Source organism: Schistocerca nitens, chromosome 2, assembly GCF_023898315.1.
Source record: "Schistocerca nitens isolate TAMUIC-IGC-003100 chromosome 2, iqSchNite1.1, whole genome shotgun sequence".
NCBI classification, from domain to species: Eukaryota; Metazoa; Arthropoda; class Insecta; order Orthoptera; family Acrididae; genus Schistocerca; species Schistocerca nitens.
The window spans coordinates 1112511041-1112529325 of NC_064615.1; the positions used below are offsets into that span (position 1 = coordinate 1112511041).

Below are 18285 nucleotides of genomic sequence, written 5' to 3' on the forward strand. Positions count from 1 at the left end.
TCTTGGTCAATTTAGAGTGGAGTATCGTCACAGCTTGGGGCTACCGCAGCTGGGGACTGTCATTGGCATGACTAACTTAATTCACTTATTCGGCGATACCACACCGTTGCCATCACGTCATTTATTGCTATCACACATAATCACCCGCAGGTAGAAGGGGTAGTATTGGCACTGAAGTGACAGGACCCTTACGAACACAAGTCTGTATTTATCATTATTTTCTATCCTTAAAATACATAAACTTCAGCGTGATACTTAAGAAGTTCCAGGTTCCTCCCTACCAACCACTGGAACGAAACAGAGGGTTACGTGTGAGGAGAATGTTTGATAGATTCGACCTGTGCAGGAACTGATACACCAGATGTGCTGTACATTTAGTTCCTCCGAGGAGTTTTTCGTTGATGAATATTACTAATGTTAGTTTCAACTCTGCAGCATGTTGTTGGTCGTAACAGTGAGCAAGTCACAGTATTTATCACTACTGGGCAGTGGTTTTGGCACATGATGCGTTAGTACACAGATAAAGCAAAATGCATGGAGCTCTACAGAGAGTAGGTTATGAAGATCTGTAGGTAACAATAATTGAGCGCCTTCGTTTCTATAGCCCGAGAGAACACAAAAAAGTATACCAAGAGTTTTTTTTTCTTTTTTGCTAAATGGTCCTACACAGGACAGAGACGGTGCCTCGCATTAAAGTCTTCTCTATGTTGCGGACTTGAAACCATCTGTCATGCACTTCCTCAGGTCTAAGCGAAGAAGTTTTAATGCTCCGTCGATATCGGGGTTACTAGGACAAACACCAGTTCAGTTTAACAATGATCTTGTTAGGAAATCAATGGTGGTGACCTTGAAGGAATTATTCTGGCTTGGGCCTTAAAATAAACAAAGAAACCACAGGAAATTTTCATGGGGATCGCTGTACGTGGGTTAAAAATGCACACCTCCGCCTTTTTTATCCACCACACCGTCTCGCGCAATGCGAATTTTCCTGTTTCCTTAGATGCACGAGAATTCTACATCGTAGCAGAATGCTACATTACTTTCACAGAATCCGCCTTTGAAAGGGAAGTGAAAACAGACCCATTGTAACGATTCCTTCAATCGGGAAAACCTGATATAATGCAAATATTTTCTTCTGACAATCAAATGTCTTATCTACACCGGTGCCCAAAATTCAAGCAACAAACGCAAATAGTACAAGATTGCGTTAATTTTGCAACAAAAGAATATAAACAGGTGGCAGTAAAGTAGAAACAACGTAAAAAATACAGAAGGCAAACAACTGCACCATTTATAACGGTAGACAAAGATGTTCTTCGTTTTTTCCAACTTAATGCATTTTCACACACATTCCGACAACTGCTTAATGCACTTAGCATGGGGTGTTACCACCTCTGGCAGCAATAGATGTCTGACTAAGAGTGGTGATGCTGTGAGTGATGTCATCAGTCTCATGTTGAGGCAATAACGCCAATTTTTCCTGCAGAGCTGTTCGGAAGTTTTCAAGGGTGGTTGGGGGATGCTTCCTAGCACATCCCAGACGTGTTCCATAGGATTCAAATCGGGGGAGCGAGCAGTATCATCCGCTTCCAAAAGAATATCGATCACCCGTGCTCTAAAAGTCGAGGAGTATCATCCATCAGTACGAAGTATGGGCCCACAGCACCTCGCAAGAACCGCACATGTGGTCGCAAGATCTCGGCGCGATACCTGGCATCAGTTAAGCATTGCCTGTTCACTCGTACAATTTTATGAAGAGGTGTTCGAGTAGACAGCGTAATCCCTGCCCACATCATTAGGAATCCTCCTCGATACCGCTGTCTTTCCTCAATGTTTGGATTCCGAAAATGCGTTCTACGCTCCCTCCAGATGCGTCTGCGTCGATAATCACTCTCCAGACCAAAACGGGACTCATCTGTGCAAAGAACATTGGCCCACTACGGAATGTTGATGGTACTTCTGAGAAGACGTGTCAGAGGTACACATACAGCAGATCTCAGACAGTAAAGGCCTCTCTGCTGTAGCCTTCCACACAGCGTTTGCCTCGCGGGTGCTGCGATCTCAGACGCCAGCTGCCATGCGCTACTAAGGCGGTCCGTCGTGCTCTTACAGCCAAATAATGGTTCTCTCTTTCAGATATTACACGTGGTCGGCCCTGCCCTGGTCATCGGGATACAGTTTCGATCTCTGTAAACAACAGAACGATTCGCATTAAGCCACCGGGGTACATTAGTTTGTGACTGTCCTGCTTCCATTCTTTTTACGGCTCTCCACTGCAAAGAGTCTGATAGGCGACTTCTCTGTGCGACATTGCACCGTCTGTGACAGTGTACACCACGACCGTGGATGTTGGACAACTCGACAAATACTATCTCGTTTGATGGGTGCACTGACGTCATCGTTGGCGTGCTTGTCCGTTGACCGGAATGCTATCTTTCATGCAGATAACGATTGTACGGACATCTGTTAACATTTTGTATGATTATATCGTGATTTAGACACAGGAAGGGAAAATAATGGTTTGTTGCTTTAATTTTGAACACCAGTGTAGACTGTGGAGATAAGAGTCACCTTTCATGTTCGTTAATAAACACACAAAAATACAAGAACTTCTAGTCCTTTTCTAAACATGAGACGTTGATTGGAAATTGAGCAACGCAAACGCCCAACAACAACAAAACATAATCGTAATGAATATTTTGTAAATTGGGCAGTTGTTAAATTTTGCATTAAATGCAGATAAAACTAAAGTCTGACGAGGTCGGCTGTCATAGACAGTAGATAACCGACCGTCACTCTCGCACACTCACACACATACACATACACACACACACACACACACACACACACACACACACACACACACACACACACTACCACCAACAGTAACAGCAGCGGATTAACAGTAATGATTAACAATGGTGTCAATAGTTAAGTGAAAGAATATAAACTCTAAAAATAAAACATCACCTGCAAATCTTCAAGTGTTACCTTAACCCAGATAAAAATTACACTGTTTGTAAAAAGTGAGGTAGTGTTTGTTATTTCGGTAGCTATAAATATGTACCAGTACTTCGAGAACCAGGTATTCGGGAAACAGAAATCATTTTATTATTCTTCAACGACAGTACACAATAAAGATGTTCATTTTTCTGCTCTGAGAATCTGGTGAACGTGTAAAACCGAAATAGTTTCGATAGCTCTAAAAAAAATTAAAAAAATGGAAAAGTACTAGAACACAAATATCTGTAACCTAAGAGCTAGCGTCAACTCAGGCGTAATGCAACAATATAATTTAAGCTGTGTGGTAATAGAAAGTTGGTTTACTAAGTGTAGTAAAAAATCAAGGAAAAAAGTTTGCTCGGTAAACAACTCACCTTACTTCTTGACATTGTCTCCTATGAGGGACACACACTTGGTCCAGTGATCTTCCAGCTTTGTCATGCCATCAATAGATAGAGGTTCTGTCAGACTCTGCGAAATACTCGTTGACTGCAGCTGTCAGTTTTTCATTTGTTGAAAATTCCTTACCAGCAAGCCAAAATTTCAAGTTAGGGAACAGGAAAAAGTAACTTGGAGCTGAGCTTGGTGTACAAGGCGAATGAGGAAGCAGTTCAAAGCCCATTTCACACCATTATCGCTGATATGTGGGATGGAACATTATACTGCAGAAAGAGTACTTTTTCGTGTGCCAACCTAGGTTTTCTTCAGCCAACACAAGTTTCAAACGATCGAGGAATGGAGAATAACAGGTTTCAGGTTCGGGTCTACGTTTTCCCAAGTAATCTATGAGGATTATTCCTTGAGAATCGCAATAAACAGTACGGCACTGGAGAATTCTGAACCGATCTCACTTTACATTGCAACATGTATTTGCTACATGATGAAGAGGAGTACTGTAATCCAAGAACTGTCAAGAAACTTATTAGTTCCTCCCTAAGGTATCTCATGAAATGTTCTTCATGTCAGAGCTATCGCAGGTATCAGTGCAGAATTCAAGCTTAGGGCGGTTTTGAGGTACCAGAGACAATGATTCTCACGCGGTACCTGATGTCGACGTTTATTGGAAGCTAAATGCTGATTGGCTCTATGTTTAAGAATACCTCTATACAGTCTCACAAGACGAAAATACATCGCTATAGACGCTTTGAGGTCTACCTGCATATGTGGATGACGAAGCCGTCGTCGACCCCCCTGTCCAGCATGCTCTGGACGGCCTCCCTCGTGCAGACCGACAGCCCCAGGACGTTGACGTCCAGTGTGTGCCGCCACTCGGCTGTCTGTCCAGCTGGGAACACAGCATGCCGCCATCATCAGTCAGCAATAAAGCGAAGGACGAGGGCGGCAGTGAAACCGTGTGAACTGACACATCATACGAAATGCTTATGCTATTAAAGTTACTGATCCTGTATTCAATGAAGCTACTCAGAACAGTGTAGTGACAGAGCATCGTCGTTTAAGCTTATTCTGTAATCCTCGTCGCAAGAAGTCGAGTGCACACTGTTGTATCTACTTCACAGCCATTTTATGTCAGCAGTATTATCAATTTGAGACTCTGAAGACAGTCTTCCACGGGGTCCAACCTGCAAAAGTCGGAGGGTGTCACATCTGCACTGTGCGATGCGTAAGAGATCTTGATCCAGTCTAAGAAGGTGCCAGATTAGCTGCCAAAGATTCGTGCGGTTGGGCATTACCATTGTGAATTTGGATCGCTTCCGTGTTCTTGTGTAATCTCTTCGTGGTAATGCTTGTGAAAGGTGATCGTGTCTCTCGCTATTTATGAACAGCGGCATTACAGAAAATCAAGAACCGCGTCCTTATTATTCCAAAAATATAAATTATGATTTTTTTTGCTGCTGTCTGCCTCTTACATTTGTTTAGTATTCGGATGGAGATACGTCGCTTGTACCTCGATCTTTCTCATTCTGGATTATATACAGGGTGGTCGGAAACAGTCTGAAAAGCTTTAGAGGGTGTTGCAGAGTAGGCTGAGTTGAGAAATAATTGTTAAGAAAAGAACTCGATTCGTTGCCCCGTTTCGGAAATAATAAGCGCTGAAGGTCCCTGAGCGCGCAAATTCAAGCAGCCCTCCAGATAAAGTTAGTATGAGTTGTTATAGCATGGATGCCAACTTACGATACTGCTCAGCCTTTGGCCCTGGTTCCATCCTTACTACCGTCCCGTGTCTAATTATTGTGTCGCTCTCTTGCTCGGTATTCGGGAAACAAACGAACATGTTTGGCGGCACTGTCTCTGGCGAGCCTCTTGAATTTGCGCGCTCAAGCCCCAACGGCCTTATTGGCTAACTTCCACTGTCTTTTATTCGGACACGGCGCAACTTACCCTGAAACAGGATGACGTGCAATTCAGACAGTTTCTGACAACTCTTTATATTCACGTTTCGTCAGTAGATGGGATACAACCATGTTTTTATTGGCTTCCAATACTTGCAAACATCATCACGATAAAGAAGACAGCCAAAACAGTTGGCTGTCATCCTTTATCGTGAAGAATTTCAACAGTTGCTGTTGCAGCCATGTTTAAAATCTTGACTTGCAAACATCTCTTTATCAGTCTCAATCGAATAGGGCCACGGTTTCTGACAGTACAAATTTTCTTCCACTCTGCGTAATGCTTTTGGAACGCAGACCATGTTTTTAGAAAGCTCTCAGGTTTTTAAACCATTGTCTGCGTAAATAGAGTCGTCTTCTTGGTCAGGATTTGTATCAATGATTTTAGTTTAAAGTGTCCCACTTTTGAAACAATATGTAACACTGTAATTCCGTTACTATCAAAAACTTTTGTTTCATTATATTTCATGAATCTGATATTTTATTTTTCAATTTCAGTATTGCGTAAATGTTTTGAAGGAATCATCATAAATCATTTGTAACTGATATTTTATCAGAAAGGTGTCTAAAATCGAACATGCAATAAATATACGAATTTGAACTACAAAGAACACAGCTAAAACAAAACAAGTTGCCTCTAGTGAGACGATCGTAAAAATAAATCAATCGTACTGTGCGAATGGAACCTGTTGCCTAATTGAAAAAGACTCAGCTTAAACAAAAATTATTGAAACAGGTTCTGTAGGTTAAAGATATCTATAATACCAAAGGTATACATAATTGCTGCGTTACAAAATGGTAAATACGAACAATATTGAAGAAGGAAGTTAATGCAAGTCGCATCACAAAGCTGCACTGCTAGTACACAACCTGAACATCCAGGTCTTTTACCTACCTTGGTCCACTGTCTAGTCGATGAATGTTCGTTCGTCTCGTTATTTACAAACTGCGTTTGAGAATCAAAGTGGTTGTGCCAAACTTACAGTAATGAATGCGGCAGGGAATGATTCCATCGTATAACACTGATTAAAAATAGTTAAAAGTAAGAGGGCAGATGGACAAGCATTAGCTCGCCCTCTCGGATCAATCCAACAAGTAAAACGGTATTAAGAATGAGATATTCACTCTGCAGCGGAGTGTGCGCTGATATGAAACTTCCTGGCAGATTAAAACTGTGTGCCCGACCGAGACTCGAACTCGGGACCTTTGCCTTTCGCGGGCAAGTGCTCTACCATCTGAGCAACCGAAGCACGACTCACGCCCGGTACTCACAGCTTTACTTCTGCCAGTATCTCATCTCCTACCTTCCAAACTTTACAGAAGCTCTCCTGCGAACCTTGCAGAACTGCCGGCCGCGGTGGTCTAGCGGTTCTGGCGCTGCAGTCCGGAACCGCGGGACTGCTGCGGTCGCAGGTTCGAATCCTGCCTCGGGCATGGGTGTGTGTGTGATGTCCTTAGGTTAGTTAGGTTTAAGTAGTTCTCAGTTCTAAGGGACTTATGACCTAAGATGTTGAGTCCCATAGTGCTCAGAGCCATTTGAACCAGCCTTGCAGAACTAGCACTCCTGAAAGAAAGGATACTGCGGAGACATGGCCTAGCCACAGCCTGGGGGATGTTTCCAGAATGAGATATTCACTCTGCAGCGGAGAGTGCGCTGATATGAAACTTCCTGGCAGATTAAAACTGTGTGCCCGACCGAGACTCGAACTCGGGACCTTTGCCTTTCGCGGGCAAGTGCTCTACCATCTGAGCTACCGAAGCACGACTCATGCCCGGTACTCACAGCTTTACTTCTGCCAGTATCTCATCTCCTACCTTCCAAACTTTACAGAAGCTAGGTTCGCAGGAGAGCTTCTGTAAAGTTTGGAAGGTAGGAAATGAGATACTGGCAGAAGTAAAGCTGTGAGTAGCGGGCGTGAGTCGTGCTTCGGTAGCTCAGATGGTAGAGCACTTGCCCGCGAAAGGCAAAGGTCCCGAGTTCGAGTCTCGGTCGGGCACACAGTTTTAATCTGCCAGGAAGTTTCAAAACGGTATTAACTTGGTATATAGTGTCTCTCTCTATTTTAGTCGATTCCAACTCTCCATGACCACCTGAACTACAGCACGCCAATTGCTTCTGTCCTGCATTTTCTCCCGTAGACTTTCCAGGTTCTAATGCATTACTGATGTGACGCCATCGATTCATCTCATCCTTGGCATCCCTCTTCCTTTTCCTCCGATCTTGCCCAGCATTACCGTCTTTTCCATAGAATGATGTCTTCTCGTAATGTGTCCAAAGAAGGTCTGCTTTTTTTTGTTTCAGTACTGTACCGTCTAAGCAACAGTGTGGTTTTATTTGCTGTATTCGTACTCTTTGCAGTCCATGGAAAAATGTTATTGATTGGCGACTCCATGGTGTGTTCTGTGCACCACGACCAGATAATGGTTATAATTGGAAGGAGAAATAGCCTTGGTCGTATTTTTTTGATTTATTATCCGCAAAATCGATTTTCGGTCACTTAGTGACCATCCTCAGTGCTGTAAGATACAATTAAAATTGTTAGCACTGGTATTAACAAACTCTAAGCTTGGTCGTATTTTTTTGTTTTATTATCCGCAAAATCGAATTTCGGTCACTTAGCTCTAAGCTTGTTAATACCAGTGCTAACAATTTTAATTGTATCTTACAGCACTGAGGATGGTCACTAAGTGACCGAAAATCGATTTTGCGGATAATAAATCAAAAAAATACGACCAAGGCTATTTCTCCTTCCAATTATAACCATTATCTGGTCGTGGTGCACAGAACACACCATGGAGTCGCCAATCAATAACATTTATAGCACACTATAATTATTCTTCATCCACCTAATATTTTGCTATGTCATATTCATTTATTTAGGAATTCCATTAAAAATAGCTGCGAGAAGTCGCTTAGTTTCAGAATTACGCTCAGACAACGCTACGTATTTTGAGTATTTTCTAGTGTAGCGGTTCCTTTTATTATGCTAATGACTTACTTTCAAATAAAGTGTTCGCAAACGTATGGAAGAAATTAGAAGTTGATCTCAGGTGAGCTGCCTCTTTTATGGGCCAAACATAAAAATCGGCTTACTTACGATTTAACCAGCACAAAATCAAGACTGGTACGCAACTAAATATGTGAAATATATGTACATATAAAGCAACCGAATATGTAAAAGAAATCTGTATGAGTGACTATACATTTACTTCGATACATGGAATTTCTTCTTTCCTCTGTTATGAGATAACTTGAACTGTCAAATCGGAGTAATACGAGTAATGTTAATGTATCGTGGCCGCACTTGCGGAAGTACCCAGGTCATACTATTATTTATATTTTTTTTACAATCGTATTGACCAACTAGGATTTATTATTATTATTATTTTTTTTCAAATGCAAGTAGCTATCTACATTTATTTCTTCGGCATATTTGCACCTTTTTACTGTCTGATTTCGAGCTGTGCACACATCAGTGGCATTGAGAGCTAGTGGTGAAGGGGGGGGGGGGGGGGGAGAAGCATGACACCGTTCAGGGCGGCGGCAGATTTTTGAAAGCGGCAAAATTTTAAGTTTTAATGTGGCTCTAAGAGGACGAAGGAAACAAGACAATGAAAGTTTTACATAAGTGAATAAATAGGAAATACAAATCACTCATAAAATCTAGTGTCTTAGTGGAAATTATCTACGGAAACAGATAACAAATGAAGGGCCGGTTTTCCTTGCGTGCGTCTTTTAAAACAGAAAATATTGCTAGTGGCGGTGTTGCGTTCCCTATTAATTCTTCACTGCCTCTATACAACATTTGACATGCACCTACGTCAGCTTGAAAGCCCCTACAGAAGGGAAAGACTTTATAATAAAGAAATAAAGGTGTCAGCTCGTGATGACCTAACAGTTCCTAAACAACAAACTTAAACACCTGTAGCAACATCACTGAGGAAGACATTTTGTAATAAATAAATAACGAATTAGTAAAATATTCACTGCACGTCACATACCATAACCTTTCGACTACAGACATTCTGATTCAGTGATGTTTACAGGGGAATGATGCGTGTCATCCTTTCCCTATCCTTCCCTCACCTTTCGATATGCCGTATATGCCATTTACATCCCTCTTCCTCTTGCCATGGTGCTCAAAGTTGCAGACAACGTAGAAAAAAAATAATTTAATGTTTTCCCTCACTTTCTTTTTCGATGTTGAAGCCCCAAACAATAGATAATATTAATATGATACGAAAGAAACGTATCAATATTTGTTTTGGAACTGAACTGCACTGCACGAGCTGTTTACCGATTTTCATCGTATTTCACACTGCGCTCAGAAAACTTCATTTAAGATTTAAGTCCCATTTTTCACTACAGTAAATGAAAGTGCTTTCAAAACTGCTTGTTTTGAGTCATACACGGTGGTCGTGGCATGTCGGAGAGCACGCCTCCTCTATATCCGACTTCAGCCGTTTCTCCTTCGTGTACTACGGATACACTAAATAGGCACTGGTGATTTATACACGTTGTTTCAACAGATACAGCATTTGTACGTAAGCCACCGTGCTGCTATGACGTTCTACTTTGTACAGCAGAAGCGACAACGCAGTACTCAGCTCTTCTGGCTGCCACGTGTTTCGCGCCGCAGTTGTCTACTTCTCCACGGTAGTGTGCAGCGGTGCGATTGTTTAGAGAAAATAGTTAATTTATTCAAAAATCGCAGATGATGTTCTCTGTTTCTGCTACAAACTCTTCCCGAACATTAAAATATTATTCACTTCAGGCGCCTACAGAAACTGGCGGTAGATTTCTGAGACGTTAATCAGCTACAGTAGATCCGTAATGAACTCAGAATCGCACCATGAGTGGGTGAAGATCTCCAGAAGATTAAAATTTGTCAAAAATGTAGATGCAGGAGCCCTGGAAATATTAAATGTGGAAACCCGGCATCGGTAAGGCGTAATCAAACACCTTATAGCAATTGTTCATTTTTTGAATAGATAGTCTTCCTTTGAATGGAACGTCAGACAAAATGTTTATTCAAAACTATGAGAATTTCTTGAAACTGGCAGTGATAATAATAAAAAAAATTCTGGGCAAACATGCAAGGAAGGCAACTCGTGGTAAAGAAATGTCATAAAATTATCTCGGGAAACTCATACAAAGTGGCATAATTCGCAGTCTCTGTTAAAAACTGAGAATAAAATATTTTTATTGAAAGCTACTAAATATTACAGTATGATTTTGGGCTATACACCAGACATTTTTGGTGTATCTCAAAGGAAAATGATAGTGAGTTTACTTAATTGGGTTCTACTGATGATATCAACGATACAAATATTCGTGAACATTTTCTTGCTTAGTGCCTGTAAGGGATACATCTGGTTTGGTGCTTCAACAAAGGTACTTGTAAAACACAAAAAAAAAAGGAAATTACTTGTGGCAGACGTGAAGGGGCAGCGCAGTGATGACTGTAAAATATGAAAGGCAAGAACATGGGAATGTAAAAGCGAACTTTGGATAAATCCTCAAGCATTTCAAGTTCCCTGTAGTAGTTATTCCCTGATTCTAGCCGTGAATAATGCTGCAAAGGCATCGTGCTACGCAGTTTCCTTCGTTTGTTTGGTGAGCAAAATTTTTGGTTTCTCTTCTGCATCTACGCGACGCTGGGCAGATTTGTTGGTCATAGACGAGGGGCGTTCAATAGGTAATGCAGCGTTTCTTTTCTGAAAGCAGGTTGGTTCTATTCAGGATTCTATTAAACCTTATTATTTCCCACTATTTTGGTACAAATCCCTATTTTTCAACATTACCTCCATTCAGTGTGACGGCCTCACACCACCTTGCTGGGAGAGCCAGTATGCCGACATGGTCCCATTGCACTGCACGACATCGGAGGCATTGGACCAAATAGACGTCGGGAGGTGCGAGGTCCTGGCTGTTGGGTGGGTGAGGAAGAAAGGTCCAACGAAGTTCTGTATGCTTCTCTCGGGTGAGCAGACGTGTGTGAGGCTTTCGATTGTCTTGGAGAAGGAGCAGTTTGTTTGCTGTCAATCTGTACCACATGTGAAGATAACCGTCTACGTACATATTCACTCCGTCTTCAAGCCACGAGTGGCCTACCGGGACCATCCGACCGCCGTGTCATCCTCAGTGGAGGATGCGGACAGGAAGGGTTTGGGTCAGCACACCGCTCTCCCGGGCGTTATGATGGTATTTTTGACCGAAGCCGCTACTAATCGGTCGAGTAGCTCCTCAATTGGCATCACGAGGCTGAGTGCAATCCGAAAAATGGCAACAGCGCATGGCAGCTAGAGTGGTGACCCACCCATGTGCCGACCACGCCCGAAAGCGCTTAACTTCGGTGATCTTACTGGAACCGGTGTATCCACTGCGGCAGGGCCGTTGCCTACGTACATATGCACTGACACAAAACTCTTCTGTCCCGACCATCATGTGAATTACAGCAAGCAATCGGTACGAAGCGCAAACCGTGCACATTAGACGTAATGTGAGATTTCTACTGTCCTCTGCTCCCCCGCCTGTCACTGCCCCCGTGGCGGTCATGGTGATCCTCCCTAAGCTCTGCACGCTTGCCTCTCCTCAGGGAACAAGAAAGAGGGAACAGATTTTAGTTATACACTCTGCAAGTGACATCACTTAATTCTGGTTGACGTAATTAACTTTGGAGTTATAGCTCAAAATATTTCAGACTGTAAACGTTTCACTTCTGTTTTACTGATTGGTTTCCCAGTCTTAAATACGTATTCACATCCAAAAGAGCTATAATGATGTGTGGAATGTGAAAATAAGACGTCAAGGATTAATGATGTCGTGAGAAACGGAAGATGGGGTGCCTTGTCTCTTGTTCCTTGATCATTGTTCGGAGCCTCGACCGCATCCACAGGGTTCACACAAAGTCCCTTTACCCCCTATGTAATGCAGAGATGCTAAATTGTTCTTTTATTCTTGTAGACACTCACGTAAATCTAAATCATTGCTAATGAGTGCACTTGCACCTTCAAGGAACGGATCGTAATGACCACGTGTGCTAACGAACGACCACATTCAGCAAAATCAATAAGAAATATTATTCTAGATTTCAGTGCACTATTTCACAAGCCTTCCCTACCAAACCCAACAATTTTATGGTGTGAGAAGAAGCCATTTCAGCTGAATGTATAAAACATAAGATGCGCTCTTGAAGACCATAAACACTAATGCAAACGTATGTGGAGGTTGCAGTGTCTGTCGAACGTTCGCCAAAAGAAGTCCATTCGTAAGCGGTCAGAGGAATTGGGAGTTCCGTACTCTACATTACAAAATCATATGAGGAATGATTACAAACTAAAGGCATGTAAACCTTCGTTTGCAATCGAATTGAATGGTAACGGTATCCAGAAAGACATTAGGCTTGTGTGGCTGAATGCTCTTCCTTCAAGGGGCAAAGTGTTTTTCTCGGACAAGTGTGCAATATATCGCGGTGCAAGAGCCAGAAACGTTTCTGGAATAAAGAACACGAATATTTTTAAGATGAACTTGAACACAACCCACCATATATCATGACATTGGCTGCAATTTCTGCAACCCACTTGGTAGCTCCATGTTTCTTCAACGGTCCTGTGAATCACACTGCTTATATCACCATGTAACGTGATTGGTTTATACCGCATCTGCACGATCGGAAACTTCTCGATTGTGTGTGGTTTCAGCAGGATAGGTCACCAGTCCATTCTGTTATCGCCGTTAGAAAATGCTTCAGTGAGATATTTCATTATAAACGGACTGGATGTTGTTCTGTCCATACGCCTGTACCTTTGGAGTGGCCGCTCCGAAGTCTTGATCTGTCATCCAGTGTGCAATTCGTTTTAAGGGGTTCATTAAACCGAAGGTTTCTGTCGCACGTTGCGAGACAGAAGTGTGTAAGAATTCTATTCGACGTACGTTTACTGCCATCATGCAAGAAATTTGGAGGAGAATTTCACATCTTACATGTAAGAGAATCATACTATGTTGTGAAAACGATGACGTACCCAGATACTCTGGAATAAATAATTAAGAACAGTCACACAACCTCAAAGTTGTCCTCTGCCATGCTGCCATATAAACACAGTGTCACTGTCTAAGTATATACGGACACTCCATAGGGGGTAATGGGACTTTGTGATCACTCATTGGTCTTCCGGGTAATCCATGCCCCAAAATTCGAAGCTGTATGACGGCTCGGAAGTTCTTAATTGGTGAGAACATGAGACAAATTTTTTTCCACAAATTATTAATAAAAAAGATTTTTCTTTATTTGCGAAGATTTACAATCACACAGTAATCATTTGGAATTAACATTTTTCCTCACGTATGCTTAAAAATAATATTTGACCGTGGAAAACATCTGAAAACCTATCACGATCTACTAGAATCCACTGCACGCAGAGTCGCCGCTTTCCAAATGTGGACCAACAGACTTCTAAACAATTGATCATTATGTTTTGGCTTATCAGTGTCTGTAAAATAGGGGATATTTATTTAATAAGATTTTACCAATTGCTGGGAAGGCATCGAGGAAAGTAACAACTATCTGAGATCAGAGATAATCATACCGAATGGCTGTTTATTCTGGCTATAGTAACGCTATATTAATCTGTGTCGCGTACCAGGATAACTGTGTAGGCCTGTACAGCACACGTCTTGGAGACTCATTCAGACCCCAGCCAGATAGGTCCAATCTTGAGCTGCTACTGCCACTGTTAATCAACGGACGACAGCCTTCAGTAATATGAAATGTATTCGCAGTTGCGGTTATGCGCAAGTATCAGCTGTATAATGGATTGATTGTAACTGTCGCTGTACGGAAATTACCAGAGATCAGAACAGACTAGCAGATGGGCGTTATATGAGGCAAATTCCACAGATTGGAATACTGTAATAGGTGGGTATCACCCTCATACTGCAATACTACAGTTACTGTAATTGTCAGCCTGTGTCCCAGTTCGAGGTAGTTCCTGCTTATACGTATATAGGGCGAAATTAGGCCTCCCTCGTGTGTGTGTGTGTGTGTGTGTGTGTGTGTGTCCTAAGAAATTCCTCCTGTTTATTTTTCGTTCAAATTCCATGAGCTATGAACAACAGCTACGTGTCCTATCGCTAGTCACAACAACTGGTTTATCTCGCATTGTGTTTGCCGTTTCAACATGGCTTTGCCTTATCTGCCCTCCTGTGAACGCCTAATACTATTAGTTTTCTTTGGCTACGTAGTCTATAGCTGGGCTCATGATATGGCTTACCGGCACACACTGCCTTTACTATTTCATCGTGGAACTGCCTCATCTGCCATCTTGGAACGTCGTAGACGGCTGGTTTGCTTTCGGCATTTTCCCAGAGTAGCTTATAATTCTTTTCTTTGTTGTACCTGCTGCCTCTTTTCTTCTTTCATGACTGAGCGTATCAAACTTTGTGAACTGAACAATGCTTTACTGAAAATTGTATCAATATTATGTGACAGTTTTGCTTCTTATGCTACACGTAGTTTGTACAACAAAAATGAGCAGTGGTGGCTTCTATGAGGCCGCGCGCGCGAACGTAATGGCGCCATTTCTGCGCGTTCCATCGATTGTGGCCCTCGTCGTATCATCTTTGCTTGGTTGTGTGTTACCTCTGGGGCTGTGTGGTAAGGAGTGGTGTATGGAAGACGGATCTGGACGGGTGTGTCTGATTACCCGGCGTACTGACGGTTGCAGAGAGTTGAAACCGTTGACCGTTAGTCCGCTGGTGCCCGCCTTTTCCTGCAGCGTTTACCGTCGCTGCCGGTCGTTACGAAATGCATCAGTTAATTGTGGTGGCCTAAATACGCCGAGGTGTACTGAACCTCTTGTTAGAGCTACGAGCAGGAGGGCAGTATTATCCAGTGCCTACTTGGAGTCCTGAAGCTATTGACCTCCGCATTTATGTGAAATCACGTACGAAGACTGTTCAGTAACTACTCTACTTAAAGACTGTTAATTCTCCTACAGTGCTAGCTGGCTAGGAATCCGGTTCTTTTATGCCTTTCAGTGAGACCTTTTGGGCCTGTGTGTATCAGTCTGGAGTTTTTTGTAAGCGCCAAGGTAGTATTTTGCAATGGTGATCTAGTACCTGAAAGCATTGTTATCATTGAGTATTTGATACTAGTGAGTGTAATTTTTGTTTGTTGTAGGCCTAATGGCCCTTCCTAGAACGAGTTATTGGTTTTGGCTTGTAACTGAAGTGCTGTGCAGTCAGCCTCAAGATATGCACGTGTGGGTCATGTGTGTGTGTGTGTGTGTGTGTGTGTGTGTGTGTGTTTGCACACACCCCCACTCCATGTTGATGAGCCCTTCGGATTGTAGGTGTACATTTTAACCGACGATCTGCCATTTGGCGCGTAGCAAATTACAGAGTCCTTTAGTTACTAAGAGGCCCCAGTAAAGGTACAACTTGTCTTTTTTGCCTTGTTTCAATTATTATGTAATTACTGTTTTAAATGACTTTTTACATTTTCTGGGAAGGTTAACTTGCAATGTTTATGAGCGGGCCGCTGGAGGACGACGGTTCAAACCCGTCTCCGGATATCCTGATTTAGGTTTTCCGTGATTTCCCTAAATCTTTTCAGGCAAATGCCGGGATGGTTCCTTTGAAAGGGCACGGCCGATTTCCTTCCCCGTCCTTCCCTAACCCGAGCTTGCGCTCCGTCTCTAATGACCTGGTTGTCGACGGGACGTTAAACACTAATCTCCTCCTCCTCCTCCTCCTATACTGGAGTTTTAATAGTTGGTTTCCTTGAAAATTATTTTAATTGTCCGTTAAAATACGACTGTGCATTTTAATTTCTATCAATATTTTCTGCTGTTTGTTGACAACTCTGTATCGGAAGCGGCTGACGCCTTACTGTTCCGTTGGTCCGATGCAGCGACGCGTTTCCCTTCTGCTTCGGCGGCTTTCCAGTCAACGCACGAGGCCTAAGTGTTGGCAGGTCACACACGCTTCTGCGGATCTCCCATTTCAACCTCAAGCTGAGGAGTTTATTTGCCATTCTTTTGGTATCATGCCGTGGCGGGGTTTTTGCTGGGTTAGGACTTGGGTTTTGCCTTCAGTGATTTAGAGAAAGTACTTTTGTCAGTGTTTCTGTTATTGTAAGATCCTTGTGGGAGTGTGATGAAAGGCTTTGGGCAAACTGAGCAGAGAGCTTCTTGATTTCTTTAAAAAAAAAACTATGCGTTTAATTGTCAATATCATTTTAATAGTGTTTTAGGGGGCCAGTAGTTTATTTTGTTTTAGGGGCCCAGTAGCTTATTCAGTGCTTGATTTGTGTGTAACAGCCTTGTAGCCAATCGGTGAAGTATTACAGTTTGCACGGTTTTTACACGACGATTGCGTTTGGCCACCTTGTCCTTTTCTTGTCTATATGGGAGCAGAATAACAATGTCTTTGACATCAGAGTGTTGTCGTTTGCCTTACGCTCCCCATTATTGTTAGTAAAAGGAAGATTTAACATGATTGTTTACCACCTAGTGTGAGGTGGCTAGTAGACTTTGGACACCAACATTATATGTACTTGTGTCCAATGTTTGCCTCGGAGCAGGTCTGGAGCTTACTGATGCACTGGAGATGTACGCATTTTAACGTCCTTTATTTGACGTTTGTTGAACTTAAACTCAAATCCTGTTATGGGGTTAGCCCACAGCTGTGCTGTTGGACGACCGGGCGCAGCCCTGCCGCCCGTTTATTTCGTCAGTTGTTTGTAATCGGTGTGTGTGAATCCCTAAGGAACCAAAGTGCTTAGGTGATCGGTCCCTAGACTTACACACTACTTAAACTAACTTATACTAAGAACAACACACACACCCATGCCCGAGGGAGGACTCGAACCTCCGGCAGGAGGGGCCGCGCACTCCGTGACATGACGCCTCAAACCACGCGGCCACTCCACGCGCCTTTGTAATCAGGCCATCACTGTATTGCACGGTTGACAAGTTCTTAGAGTACCACTTGTAATTTTACGTATAGTGCAAATGTCATTATGCATTGCGATATTACTTTAAAAACCTCAGTTATCTGTGTTAACTTAACAAGATTCTTGGTAACTGTTAGAACTGTTAGTTGGCTTATGATAGAATTGTTATTAATTTTTCTTTCTTTTTTGAGGGGAATCATAAATGGCGCACGAAGTTGGCCCACCCTTCCACATGTTTCCTTAAATTAATCCCGATCCTTGCTCTGGGTCTCAAACATATCACACGAGATAAACAAGACATCCAGCCGTGGCCATGGAGAAACAGTAAGCGTACACGAACATTTACATCACCGATTCTGTGCGTAATTTACCACCTGTCGATATAAACCATAAATCTCTTTCCAGATTCTTTGCAGCTTCATGACGTCTCAAGGTTCTTACTTGAATGGAAACGAACTGTGGCTCACTTACTTGTTGGAAGGTTTTCTCTGCAAACGCCGGCGATGTTGATAAGAACATCGACCCCTCATAAATTCTCTTTGATCCATTTGAAGGCGCGCAGAACATTCTCCTCGCAGCTGACGTCACATTGCAACGGATAGAGCGTACCCGGAGCGTCCTTCAGTTCTCGAGCCTGCAAGAAATAAACGTCAGATTTGTCGAATCTGCAAGGGAGAGAAGAAGAAAGATCATTACGAGATAGATCAAGTTTTCCATTTAACAAACTGCAATCCTACACACGTGAGTGTCGTAATTCCATAAACAAAGAAGCTGTTGCCACGAAGGATGATAATATTTTTGTGTCTCTCCCTAGAACCTTGGAATTCGTGAAGACACGTAGTCTCACTTAACTTGATCATATATGTAAAGAAACTTAACATAGTCATTCAAAGTTCAGCTTTTACCTCTGACTAATCGAATTAAAGCACATAACAGGTAACAACCAAAAACTTACGTTTTCAGAATTCTTCTCTGAC

General features: G+C 42.5%; 1 pseudogene; it reads right to left on the reverse strand.

Moving 5' to 3' along the window:
• LOC126235588 (dehydrogenase/reductase SDR family member 11-like) overlaps positions 1-18285 on the reverse strand; it is a 48132-nt pseudogene that overhangs the window by 3383 nt on the left and 26464 nt on the right.